At 45.8% G+C, this 14,623-nt stretch overlaps 1 pseudogene; it reads left to right on the forward strand.

Moving 5' to 3' along the window:
* The first annotated feature begins 7,140 nt into the window (after positions 1 to 7,140).
* Positions 7,141 to 8,556, forward strand: LOC115310087 (annotated as a pseudogene).
* Positions 8,557 to 14,623: the final 6,067 nt, after the last annotated feature.

Genomic DNA, 14,623 nt, shown 5'->3' on the forward strand with positions numbered 1-14,623 from the left:
CGCCTACTTTCTTGCACGGCACTTGATCCGGCTCCTCACGTGATCGGATTTCGGCGAATAGCGACGCGGCGGCACGTGGAAAACAGGCGCGCAACTCTGGCTCCCGTAGGGCGCCTATACAGGAACTCGAGCCTCCTGCAGAGCCGTTTATACTGAGAGAGTTTGGCCAATGAGCGGGAGCGGCTCGGCCTCCTGTCTGCCGCTCTACCTTTTCCCTTTCGGCGGCCGCGTCTCGCGGCGATCTGCCAGGCTATGGGTCACTGCACGCGCTCGCCTTCTTTGCATAAAAGATTCGAACTACACAAACCAAATGCAGACGCTCGCCGCCTCTTGGATAGAAGCGAAAAGAAGACGAGAGAACCAGCACGTTCCAAACATGGCGTGTCCTGAGCGGTCCCAAGTATTCTCCGGCGTTCCCGTTTACCAAGCCTCAAGGGCACCGGCGCCCGAGGGTCGATCCCGAGTACGCTTGCCGGCTAGTGGCGAAGAGGAACCGGCCATGGGCATGCGTCGCGGCCACCCGCTTGCTGGTCTTCCGTTGGTTCGTCGATTGCCTGGCCCACAGCTAGCCACGAAGAGGATCAAGGCCGGATCTCCGCCGAGTGTTGGACTGGGTCGTGGCAGCCCGCTCATCGGACTCGGTGGAGTTGTTTCTCGCTGGGGTCGTTACGACAGAGCACACGGCTAGGCGCCAGCCCGTGGAACGCATGGCTCGTCTCAACATTCGAACGCGGTGCCCTTTTGCAATCTGAATCGAGCTGAATTTATTAATAAAGCCGCTGTTACACGTTCTTGCTCTTTGCTCTGGCTCTTGCACCGCTCTTGTGTCGAATGTTCGCCGGATATTTGCTCTGTGGAGTTCGGCCTTCAATCGGCGCTCAAGGTAAGCGAAGACACGCGTTTCTATACCTTTGACTGCACCACCACAGAAAGGTGTCCCCGAGTATAGCACATTCTTTCGTGACAGCAGATCAGAAGTCAAGCGCGGCCGAATGCGGTTGGACGGCGAGATGCGATATTTTCTGTGGGTATACGAGTGTTCGGCGTCCATATCGCATGAGCGAAAAGAGGTCATTTGAGCGAATCGACATTTTAGCGAATATTGCTCATTTCAGCTAATGTCGTATTAGCGAACGATGTTTTAGCGAATATGCTTGTTTCGCTTATTTTTTTTCTCACCGAAGCCGGAAATGCTTGTCTGGCTTTTCCTTGTCTGGCTTTTCTGCACACCAGTGACGGTGTGCAGAAAGCATTCTGCTTTCTGCACGCCGTCACTGTTGTTGCCAGACTCAGCACTAAATTTGGTTGCTGAAACAAACAAAACTTTGTACTACGAAAATCCACTTTTTGAAAACTCGCAGGTTTGGAAGGTCTTGGTTGCGACCACGCTTGCCGAACGGCATTAGGAGTGCCGGAACGGGCCGACGGGCCTTTCGCTTGAAGACCTGATCGCCCAATTCTCGACGTCACAGCGAACCAACAATCGGCCCGATTGTTCCTAACGTATTTCCCTAATGTGGCTGTCAAAGTGACTCGTAATACAACTTTTAAAAATATGTTATTTTGCCGAGTTGTCTGCAAAATGAGTTCGACCACTTTCCAAGCTTGCACATAGATTTTCGTTCACTTCCTTCCTCCCCTCCCCCCCCCCCCCCCCCCCCCCCCCCAACAATTTCTGTAAAATTCACTTACTTGTTGCGTCGCACTGCAGTAATCCACTTCTGTTGGGGAAGCGGTTAAGTTCGACGCTTGAGTCACCTTCGCGACTGTGGCCGTCTTTCATGCAGCAGTAGCAACGTTTATTTTGGGGGGGAACTCTAGGAGTAGGCGAGATGTCACAGGAACCCGGTGAGGTTATAGAGACGTGAAGATGGGACTTAAAGGTGTTCTCAGATACCCTTAAAGGTGTTCTCAGATATGCCGGAGCATCTCTTTCCTAGGTGAAACACTTTTGTGTTTCACCTAATAATAATAATAATAATAATAATAATAATAATAAATTTATTCCAGCATTTGATTTTTTTCATTATGTTAGACTCGGGTCTGTCGAAGCCAGGGTTGGCTTATGTGACACGACCCAGCAATGATGTTAGCCAATGTGAGTGGTAGACGGGCGTTCTTGGTATTGCTAATAGCAGTCAGTTTAGAAGTTCGAAAATAGTTCACAAATGGCAGTCAGTATAGATATTTGATATTATTCACAAATGGCAAAATAAGAAGCACAGAGATGATTGCTATAACTACACTATGCTATCCTTCGTGACAAAGTAATATTTAAGCACATAGATAAGTCAATGTACACTTTCAATAAGTAATAAAAAAAGTAAATGTTTGCAAAAAAAAAAAACGGATATGCGTATATCCGAAAAAAAAAAACGGATATCACACAAAGATGCACAGAGGTATATATATATATACCCAAATTTAGATCTACAGATACGTACACGGATACACAAATATACAGTTCTTACAGCATAGACACGGATAAAGACACAAACAAATGCCTATGCAGATTCAGCACCAACTGAAGAAAGGTCCAAAAAGTTCGAAATGTTATTCGCAAAAACAAAAATGCCTATATGGTTTCTAGCACATTTTTTCAGGTGCTTTTTTAAAGATCGTAGAGAATCGAGTTGATTAAAAACGTCTGGTAATTTGTTGAAGATGTCAGTCACGTAAAATGAACGTATACTCTTTCCGTAGTTGGTGTATATTCGAGGAATTATAAAGCGGTCACTATTTCTTATAGAGTGCTGAACAAAATGAGGCGTTTTAAACGGGCTATTCTAATAATGCTTTAGGATAACACATCGTTGAAAAAGAGGGAGGAAACGCGGTAGGCCCACTGATGCAAATACGTCACCATCCTGTATTAATTTGGGATCATAGGCAACGTTTTTGGCGATGCTCTTAAGTATCAAATCTATTTTTGTTCCCCAAAGAGCTGAACAGTTGGCGAAGATTGTAATTCCGTATCGCAGAGCTCCATACGCGGTAGCATTAACGACCATTTTTCTGACGGAGATTGGGAGGAAGGTTTTGATGAGATATAATAAACATGATACATTTCGTAGTCTCTTAGCCAAATAATCCAAGTGTGTATTCCATGTTAAATCGCTATCGAAATAAATGCCCAAGTATTTTACTGTATTTACGTATGGTATAGGCGTACAGCTGCAAGATACACAAGACGATGAATGTAATATAAAAAGTATGTCTATGCATGTCCGCTTGAGTGGGTTACGAAAACAGACATGTTTTTTTGTTTTTTGCACATTCACAGATATTCGATTTGCTTCAAACCAGTTCATGACTCTTGTAGAAATTATTTGTAGCATGCTGATTGCACAGCGCAGGCTCATGTGAGTAGATAGCAACAATGTGTCATCTGCATATTGATAAACTGTACATCCTGATGTTGATCAAGCCAGATCGTTCACGTAAATATTAAACAGCAAGGGGGACAGGACCGAGCCTTGTGGTACTCCCTTCTGTAGGCATACTTTGGCGCTTGTTTTGTTGCAAACTAATACTTGTTGCGATCTGTCAGTCAGAAAGTTTTGAAGCAACGAAAAAAATTAACCCCGAAATCCGTAATTGCAACGTTTCTCCAGCAGTATCTGGTGATTGATAGAATCAAACGCTTTCGACACATCAAGAAAGAGTGCGCACGTAAACTGATTATTGTCCAATGAGGTGTGTAAAGTATCAGACATATCCTCAAGTGCCGAGATGGTGCTGCGGCCTGCGATAAAGCCGTATTGGTTAGGTGATAGAATATTGTATTTGTCAAGGAAGGCGCTCATTGTTTTAAAAATATGTTTTTCGAGAACCAATGCCAAACAAGGAAGAATAGATATGGGACGATAGTTTTTTGCAATGTCACGTGCACCATTTTTATAAAAATTTCTGACAACTGCGCTTTTGAAATTTTTGGGGAAAACCCCGGTGCCTATAATTCCGTTTAGTATGTGAAGGAGAACACGTTTTAAGACATTAAAATTGCGAAGCAAGTCGCTAAGTTTAATATTATCTATACCAGGGGACTTATGAGGCCTAAAGCTCAACAACAACGTATGAAGATCTTGTTCAGTCATGTTTGGGAGAAAGACAGAATTTGGGCAGGGTTTCTCCAGATTTACTGCCGAAACATTTACATCGTCAGATATGCCGGAGACTGAAGCAAAAAGACTTTTGAAATTATCCGCCACAGAAAGCATATTGGAACTAAAGTTTTTTTCAATAACTTCATCGATAGTGTTCCGCGTATTGCCGCCTTTTACTTCATTCACAAGAGACCAGGTTTTTGCAATATTAGAACGTGCGTCGAAGAACTTACGTTGGTAGTGTTTCCGTTTCGCATAGCGTATGCGGTTACTCGATTTCTCTGGCTTGCGTATTGTAATTTTATATCTTAAGAATTTGGCGACCGGCGATAACGCGCCCATGAGATATCTTTAATTTCCGATATAATATCTGCTGTCAACCAGAGATGTTGCGGTCTTCGTTTTTCTGTCTTAATGACTTTTATACTCTTCTCCGTAAAATGCGCAAATGCATCAACTAACTTTCTGTAGGCAGTGTGACAGTTCGCGGTGGTTACTAACTGTTCCCAATCATATGAGGATATTAACTTGTCAAAAACGTGACTGTCGATATTAGCAATCTGGTTTGAAGGCTTCTTGTTTTCTCCCGATACAATACCACAGTCTATTTGGCATGCCACAAAATAATGATCAGCTAGCTTTTGTGAGATCACTGCGGATTTCACAGACGGCCCTGAACTCCTGATGTCAGTATGATCGAGGCAAGAAAAAACAAGTTTTCCCCTTGTGAACTGTTCTCTCAGAAATACGTTAATAATAGGAGAAATACCATGGTTAGAAAGAAGCTTAAGGTAGTCACATACGTTCGATCTCGTGGATTTTAGTACTATGTCAATATTGAAATCGCCCACAAGGCAAATGATCTCACTCTGGCCGATGTTAGCGATGTTTGCGTCAAGCTCATTTATAGAAATGATTTAACATTGCTTGATGGAGGTCTATAAAACGCCAGAACCAATGTTGAAATTTGGTTATTGCACATTTTTATGGATAAGTACTCAGCGTGATTGAACGAGAACTTCAACTCAGCACAAGACCACCTCTCTTTAACGTAGATGGCTATGCTACCTCCGCGAGACGAGTCACGTGTACTAAAAAAGGACCGATATCCACACAAAAATATAGTTCCTTGTATGTATCATGTATGTTTATCTCAGTTAGAACAAAAACATCTACGATGTGTTTAATGTTACTAATAACAACTTGGAACTCGTCCCAGTATTTCTTGATGCTGCTAATATTTACATGTGTTATCGTTACTGCTCTATTTACGAGTGGAAAAACATTGCTTAGCGAAGAAAGATCAGTAAATTGTCGTGAATCGTTCATATAGGAACAGCAAGAAGGTTAGCAATTAAACAATTTTCTCAAGGTCTCCAGCCTTAAGGCCGGTTCACACATACAGCGAAGCGCTAAGTTAGCGCTACGTGAGCGCTCGAAGGAGCGCTCATGTGGCGCTTCCTAGCGCGTGATGTAGCGCTCGGTTAGCGCTTCAAAAGCGCTTTGTTAGCGCTCTGTTAGCGCTACAGAAGCGCTTTGTTAGCGCTACAGAAGCGCTTTGTTAGCGCTCTGTTAGCGCTACAGACGCGCTTTGTTAGCGCTCTCACACTCCTTGTGCCTATGCCGTGCTTGCTGCTGCGGAACAGCGCGTGCACAGCGATTCCTTTGTTGTTGTTGTTCCTTCGGCATTGAAAGAAGAAGTAAAACAGCCGCTCTCCAAGCTTTGTTGTTGTTGTTCCTTCGGCATTGAAAGAAGAGGAAGTAAAACAGCCGCTCTCCAAGCAAAGGGTCGGGCAGGCGACCCAGAGTCATGGACTTTGAGCGACTAATTGATTGGGTACGACCTCGTCGCTTTCTGTTCGATATGCGAGACCCTGGTTTCAAAGACACGCAGTTAAAATAACCGCCTTCGAAAGAGCTCTGTGTCTCGGTCCCTCAGCCTGGGAACAAGGTTCGCCGGATACCCGTCGGCATCTCGGCGCCGAAAGATGTCGCGCACCCTGCATGCTCTTCTGGGCGTTAAGTTGAAACTTCAGCTTAGGCAAAGATATAGTTTGTCCACGGAAGCCTTGAGACTGCAGTTTCGTAGAACAAGGCGTCAGCAGGTGGAGTCGTACTCTGAGTTCGCATACAAAGACATGAGCTTTCTGGAGGAATGGCTCAAAAGCGCGAGCGCGTATGACGATAAACAGAGTGTTATTCAGCTGATTGCACTTGAACAGTTCTACGGAACTCTTTCGGAACCGATGCGCCTGTGGATTCAGGATAAGCCAGATGTAACTACTTTGCAAATGGCAGCTAATATAGCTGATGACTACTGCTCCCGTAGCCTGGATAGTTCGGAGGAACTGCAAAAAAAGAAACCTTCGGGACCGTTCAGAAAGTTTCAAAAGGGCTCAAAGGAAACAAGCTCGGCGAACGCGTCCGAGAAGGCAGAGCAGCCCCAAACGGCCAAGAAAGAGGAAGTCAAAAGCTCAAAGTTCGAAGAAAAGAGGCCGTTAATTTGCTATAAGTGCCAACAGCCAGGACACATCACCGCGGGCTGCCGGCGAGCAAGTGTGTCTGTTAATGTCCTAACGGAAGAGAGCGACTTGCTTCAGCCTTACACATACCATATGACTGTGAACGGAGTCAGCTGCGCGAGCTTGCCAGCTTGCGCCGGCTGCCTGCTGCCGTGGCCGCTTCTGTGCAGCGCGAGGTCCTGTTCTGTTCTTTACGGTCGCCAGTGCGATGCAACCGTGCAGATCTTCTTACCGGCGACATTCCAGGCGATAAACTGTTTAACTTTACAGCCATGCTAGCCAAGCTCGGCGACATCGTCCCGTTTCTGTATTGTAACATGTCTTCATCGAAACTTCTTTCGAAGGGGACGGTGCTCCTTCAGCTCCGGTGAGGAAAATTCCCTCCTCGAATTACGCTGCGGTTCGGCGCCGGCGAAGTCAGCCGAACGTCGTTCGTCGCAACCACTCGCTGCCATTCTGTTATGTCCGCGATATTTGATACTCGACTGCTACATCGAGCCACCACGACAACCATGTCGAAATCAGCGGTCAAGCCACCGACGGACAGGCATAAGTGGATGTCCACCGGGTCGCTGTTTTTGCCGTGCGGAACATCCGAAGATTATGCGCAAGCCGATGAGGACGGTCCTACGAACCACACCTGCACCATGGCCAACGCAGACTCCCTGGAATTCGACACATTCAAGGACAAGCACGAGATGCCAACGAACCAAGCGGGTCTGTTCTCCTTCATCTCGCTGGTGTGGTTGTCAAAGCTCATGTGGAAGGCCTACCGCCAGGGCATCCACCAGGATGACCTCTGGCAGATGGCCCCCAATGACTCGGCCGAGCTCAACGTCAAGAGGCTGGAGAGACTTTGGAAGGACGAACAGCTACTGCAAGGGGAGAATGCGTCAGTTCTGGATGGCAGCAGCGAGGTTCTGCAAAACACGTGCCATTGTCGCGGGAGTCCTCATCTGCATCGGCATGACATTCCAGTTCCTTGGCCCTGCTGTGCTGCTCCGGGAGATCCTGTCGTTCCTCGAGGATAGCGATTCTAGCACCAGCACTGGGGTGCTCCTGGCCTGCTGCCTGATTGGCACCAGTGTTGCGGAATGGGCACCCCCATTCCATTCCAATTCCATTCCGGGGAATTAGAGTTTTCAATAATTCAATTCCTTTCAATTCCTAGGAATGGAGACACTGGGCCCATTCCGACTCCTGGAATGGCTAAATCGTTCCATTCCATTCCTTTAACTCCTAGACGTAAACATTGGCACTTGACAGCTACATTGTGTTGCCGGCATAAGCAGCATAAAGCTGACATTATCAAATGCAGAGACAATGGCAAAAAAAAAAAGCTAAATTCCTTAAAACAGCACTGATTTTACTAAGCGGACCCCTGGTGGTGCAAAGTGTTTATTTACATTGTACTGCAAACATCAAGAAAGCCCCTTGATATGTTGATGCTTGTTTAAGACATCGGTCTCGCGACCACGTGACTCACAACAAACAGCAAAACTTGAATCCACTCATTTTTTTTTCTTTTTTTAAAACGTTTTTTGCATTTGACTTTTAGGACATTAGGGGCCAGCGTGTTTGTTTGACAAGATCATAAAAATATCCAGTTCGTGCGTGGCGCAGGAATAAGCTATATTACTGTATTCTTCAAATACAGCAACACGGCTAGTACGCTGCTGAAAGCGACTCCATGCACAGCGGCAAGAACACATCCTCTGACAAAATGTAACCTGCGCGGCGCAGCACGAGGGACCGTATAAACCATGTCTCGAAACCTGTATTAAAACGCATAAGTTTACGCTTGCTTTAAGAATCTCAATATTTCTTATCATATTCAATTCAATCTTTGGCTGGCTCGCCTGCCCTTTTCCACCCTTCGCATACTCATTCTCGTGTTTCCTCTTCAGATGGCGAACGGGTACCTATGAACAAGGTTCACCAGCTACCCGTCGGCATCTCGGTGGCGAAAGATTTCGCGCACCCAGAAGGCTCTTCTGGGCGTTAAGCCGTCCACACACATATGCACTAATCGCGTATATAAGAACATTTGTCACATTTCTATTTCAGCATCCCACATGTCCGCCATGGTGCTGCTGATGCACACCCAACCACAGGAACCGGAACCGCAGTGCACGCGCTAATCCGCAGCACCGCGGTACAAGAAGCACTACTGAAGCGCTAACACGGCGCTACTGAAGCGCTAACAAGGCGCTACTGGAGCGCTAACAAGGCGCTACTGGAGCGCTAACAAGGCGCTACTGGAGCGCTAACAAGGCGCTACAAAAGCGCTAATCGCGCGCTATGTTAGAACTAAGTCCAGCGCCAGGAAGCGCCACATGAGCGCTCCTTGGAGCGCTCACGTAGCGCTAACTTAGCGCTTCGCTGTATGTGTGAACAGGCCTTTAGAGACACGCACGGGAATGGAACCTTCAGCTTTTTTTGCGAATATTGTACCATTTTTAACCCACACAAAAGTATGTCTTTTTTCGTTGCCCTTTGATCTCGCTTGCCAGAAAAGCTCTTTGTTTGCCTTAGTGAGGCTTTCATTAAAATATATATTTTTTGCGGGTATTCTGCATTAAAAAGCGAGCGGAGTTTTTTACGGGCACTCATCCATTTTTGTCTGATATCAGTAGAGGCGAATTGAACTAGGATAGGTGGGGTTGAGTCAGGCTTGGCCCGGAGGCGGCGGACATCAAGTATCTCGCTAGCGTGACAATTCTGCCAGTCTAGTTTGACTGAGAGGCCTTTCAAAATGGCACCCAAATCCTCGCTCGGAGCACAGGGAATTCCAGAAATTTCTATATTAGATTGGCGATTATCCTGTTCTTTTTCATTTATGTCGGTCTGCAGTCGCTGTATCACCAATGCTTGCTCAGATACTGTCGACTGCAGAGAGCTAACTTCAGACCTCAGTAACTTAACTTCACTTTCATTGGAGCTGACACGTGCAAGAATTGTGTCGTATTGTTGGGATAAGAACGTTATTGAAGTCTGAACAGCTCCTACAGTCTCTTTTAGGGCCTCAACTGTAAGTCTCATTGATAATAGGACTTCGATGTTTGATGGTAGATCACTAAGCCTGTGAACACTGTCTTTCAGATTATGCAGAAGATCAAGCTTCTTGTTGACGGCAGCAAGTTTAACCGATATCGTGTTGTCATCATCCTTAAATAACGGCTCTGACTCGGTATCAATGAAACTCGAGTGAGTTTTAGATTTCCTGCATGGGCCACATACCCAAATTTTGCGTTTTGCTTTTCCCATCGTCTTAAATGTATTCTCCGCAATGTGAGAGCATCGTTGGCCAAGATGGTACTGGCACGGCCACTCGATCCCCCCTGTTGGTGCGGCCTGCCGATGTCTTTCCGAAAACAAAAGAGCGCGCGTGAGAGGAGAACTTCTCCCATTTTCCGTGGGGGCGCTGCACATCGGTGAGCGGTAAAGCCCCTTGATAAAAGCGTTTTTTACAAGTACCGCCAACCATTGTTGTGGAAACGCGCGAGACACGTGCCATGAGCGGGTGCTCCGCCGCCATTCGCTTCCAAGACCCGCTCATTTCAGTGCTGCGCCGCCATTTGCTTCCAAGGGCCGCTCGAGACATGGGCCTCGTGCACTTGCGCATTTGACGCTACTTGCAAGACAAGCGCAAACACATCGAGGGGCTTTAGTGAGCGGTCTTGTAAGCTGAAAGCTATACTCTGTTTCATCCAATGTACCGCAGGAAAGGCTGTAAGCACGAGCTCCTTGCTCTAGGGCAGATCTCGGCGGCACAAGCTCTCGTGCAGTAAGGGCAGCTGTCAACGCTATAAGCTCGCGCTTCCAGCCTTCGCTGCGGTACAACATAAGGTGAAACGGAGTATAGAGAAGGCGCCCAACGCGCTCTTGCTCCGCTACCCAGATAAAATATCTGCCTATCATTGGCTTCGCCGATACCGAGGCGCTGCCGCGGTTGCAGGAGGCAGCAAAACTCGCTTTCCCCCCACCTATGCACCGCTGTGCTCGGCGAAAATATCACAGTGTCTCTCTGCGCACGCGTGTGTGGTTTGTGTTGGCATTTTGGAAGCTGCCGGAAATGTAAATGCACGTTCTAGCTCTAAGTGCCAGACGGCGATGAAATGTGCCAACTCCACTCGTGAAACAGGAAATCCTGCAGTTGATCAAGTATAATGAAGTCTCTTTTGAACTTGAGTTTGCACCGTTGACTTACATGGCTGGCTACTTGGCCTTCGTTTGCGATCAAAAGGTGACCATTTTTATTTCTACAAATTGTCGTAATTTCAAAGTAATTAGCTGAAACATTCAACCTAGCAAAGCAATAAGAATTTCTGACTGAAAGCAAGGAAGGCTAATGTGTAGAACCCGCTAAACTTTGCAGGTGACGTGTCCTGAATGCAAGCGCAACTTAAGGGAAATGCATCACATGACGGAGCATATCAGTCCATGTTTAGCCTTGACCAAGGAGGACTCAGATATCCACGACCTGAAGCTGTCTGGCTGTGCAAGCTCGTCTGCACCTTTGTCGAGAGGGCTCTACAGTCGGCAGAGATTCGTCGTCGTGGACGGATGTGCAAGGTCCTCTCGAGCGCTGTGCTTTCACACCTTATGGACTGCCCGCTGATGTGGTGTGTTAACTGCCGAGACCCATATCACAGCGAAGAGCTCTGCGAGCTCTTTTTCAGAAAACTCCTCAGACCTTTTTTGGCAAACTGGGCTGGTGACCTAAACAGCCCACTAGAAAATATATTGAGGCTTTCGCGGGAGCCTTCCCGAAAGGTACTCCGCTTGTGAAATATATGACTCCCTTGGTCTGTTTTTTTGTGAACAATGAAGTTTATATTGCTGAAGTTATGCACGCGGAATCCGATTTTATATTGTCCTTCACAGATGAATAAATAGCACAGCTCGCGCGTGCTCGAGCGTCGGTTAAAACCGGAAATCATACGGCCTAGCTATATCCAACTATAACTCCTATATTACAGTGGTAATAGAAACGGGGCAACAGTTACGGGAACAAGAAAACGACAATTCGCTTATACTGCCAGCAGAATGGAGCTTTAACGCGCAGCCTGCAGCTGAGTGAACTTTTCGCAGAAAGAATCATGTGCTTTTATTGTACACAGATTTGTCACATCATTCACGCAATATGGCACTCGTTTCAATTGAGACTTGCGGCTTCACGAAAAAAAAATATAAATAGCCACACCGGGCCGGGCCGGACGTACTGCTCCTCTCTCACTATATTTCGTCTTACCTTAGCATGAACCGCGAACGCTGTGCTAGCGCGAGCGGCTAGCCTTTACTGCCTTGACTAGAGCACTCGCTGCACGAGAGCTCATGCAGCCGCCGAGGCTTTCTTCGAAGCAACTATCTCGCGCTTTTAGCGCGCGCGGCTAACAAGTACATACTAACGTGAAACGAAGTATAGAATTCCTCGATATGCTCCCCCGAAAGGTATCCTTCACCGATAACGAGCGCCACGGCTGGCGCTGCGGGGTAAAGTAGAACTATCGCTCTCACCGGCGGAGTAAGGCATACGGCAGGCCGCTCCCAAGGGGAGTCCTAATCGAGTGGCCGGGGTACTGGCTGAGGCACTCGGAGCATTTCATGACTCTCCCATCGGTAGGAAGGGGATCAAGAGAGGCACAGCAACTAAGAGACATTTTAACTATAAAATACGACTCAAAATAAGATATAAAAACTGAATGCCACACTCTGCAGTTCGCGGTCAACTTAGACTATAGTACACAAACGTATCGGACGCTCACCTGCCGCAAAACAGTGTGTGTGCCGAGGGTGAATGGGAAATATGAACCGCTGACTAATGCACAACAGTTCAAGGAAGCTGTCTATGAAGCACAAAATCCAGGGTGCGGGATGCCGCTGCTCCAGTATGCGGTGTCTGCCACCATCAAGCCAGTATGTCTTGATTACAGCTCTTCGCGGCGATGCCGGCAGGTGTAAAACCAGCACAGTCTTCTTGCCCTGCCAGTACAGGACGACAACGTTGAACCCACAGCGAGTGAGGGTGACCGCTCATATGCTAAGTTGCCGAGTTGAAGCACCGATGACATGGATATGCTGTGGAGTGATTTCTGCCACCATCAGGCCTGTATGTCTTGATTACAGCTATTTACGGCGGTGCCGACGGTTGTAAGACCAGCACAGCCTTCTTGCCCTGCCTGAACAGGATGACAACGCTGAATCCACAGCGAGTGAGGATGATCGCTCATAGGCTAAGATGCCGAGTTGAAGCAACGAGGACATGGATATGATGTGGAGTAGGACCAATGTACAGCACCGCAGCCATCTTGAGCGATGAAGCAGAAGGCCGAAGTCAAAGCGACGATTTGGCTAGAATCCACAGTAGTTGAAGACTTCTTCACGTTGGATCCTAACCTGCAATCGCAACCGCAGTAATAATAATAATAATAATAATAATAATAATAATAATAATAATAATAATAATAATAATAATAATAAATTTATTTGTGACGGAAGAACATGATCGAGGAAAAGTGCAGGTTCGCCAAAGCCATCATGGGCCTGTGCGGCAAAACCAGCTATGTAAATTGAATAAAAATAAAAGAGTCAGTTCTAGATAAAAAACGAAAAAGCAGAATTATCACTAAGTTTTTGCAGCAGTTCCAACTGCATACTAAAGCTCCCCCCTCCCCCTTTCCTTTCTAAAGAAAAAAAATCAAGTCAGAAAAGTATTCAAAACACACACACACACAATGCACTGGCGTCACTTTTCGCCATTGTTCGCCATTGAAAGTAGTAGAAATTGTTGTCCAGTTTTTGTGACACTGACGATCTTGATGACTTTTTTTTTTTGTCATATAATGATAATAATAAAAATAACTCATAAAACAGTAAAAAACAAAAAAAAACGCACTTGTTCAAAAAAAAATGTCGGAAGAACTAATTATGAAATATTCACAAAGGTTCGTCGGTCATATCAATATGTCGAAGCGCTCTTCTGAGCTTTTTTCTTGAGGTAAAGTCACATATGCTGGGAGGTAGGGAATTAAAAATTTGAGGCACATAGACCGACCGCATGTTCTTACCATAACGTGTATAGTAAGCGGGAACAAGAAACTTTGATATTTTTCGTAATTGTCTCATATTCGGACGAAGAGTTTTAAAATCATCCTTCCAGTAGTGTTCAAGCACGACTGATTCAAAAAACAAAGATTGCAGATTTGGCATGGACAAAGTCTTAAAGAGATCGTGATCTGAGGATGCAGGTTTATACTGAACATTCCGTAAGATTCCTTTTAGAATTGAATTTATCTTGGCCTGCCACAATCCAGAACATTTGCCAAAGACTGTTACGCCGTATCGGAGTGTACCATAAGCTAACGAGTGGGCTATAAGCTTCCTGAGATTAAAAGGTAGAAATGTCTTGATATGGTATAATAGGCAGGAAATAATAATAATAATAATAATAATAATGCCTTTATTTTTTTCATCACATGATGAAGGGTAGGCCGGAGAAAAAAGCTGTGAAAACAGCTTGACGGATCCCCAACCTCCTACAGTGGCAGAAACATAACAGCTCAAACAAACAAACAAAAGCAAAAAAATAACTGTTACACAAACAACCCTGGCAGGACAGATTGTCACAAAAACCATTACACTGTGCGGTTATTGTACATAGTAATTTCGAAGCTCATTCATGCAGAGCGAGTCCAGTTGAAAGTCACGACTTATAAAGTTGTTAAGTAAATGTGGTAAAGTATATTTTAACATTTGCAGGCCATGTTAGTTCTATGAGGTAACATACTCCAATACTCAGCGTGCCGTGTAGGATAGGTTACAACGTTCCTAGTTAACATTGCAAAAGTCGTCAGGAATTGTGAGTTTCGTTTTTGATCTCTTTTAAAACCAGCGTTCAACCTGTAACTGTACAAGTTATGTATGGTTATGACAGCGTATTTTTTGAAGAAACCAGCAGTATGAAAGTCATGTGGGGCGTTGCAGATAATTCTA

This window comes from Ixodes scapularis, unplaced genomic scaffold, assembly GCF_016920785.2.
Source record: "Ixodes scapularis isolate PalLabHiFi unplaced genomic scaffold, ASM1692078v2 PGA_scaffold9__187_contigs__length_104089568, whole genome shotgun sequence".
Classification (NCBI taxonomy): domain Eukaryota; kingdom Metazoa; phylum Arthropoda; class Arachnida; order Ixodida; family Ixodidae; genus Ixodes; species Ixodes scapularis.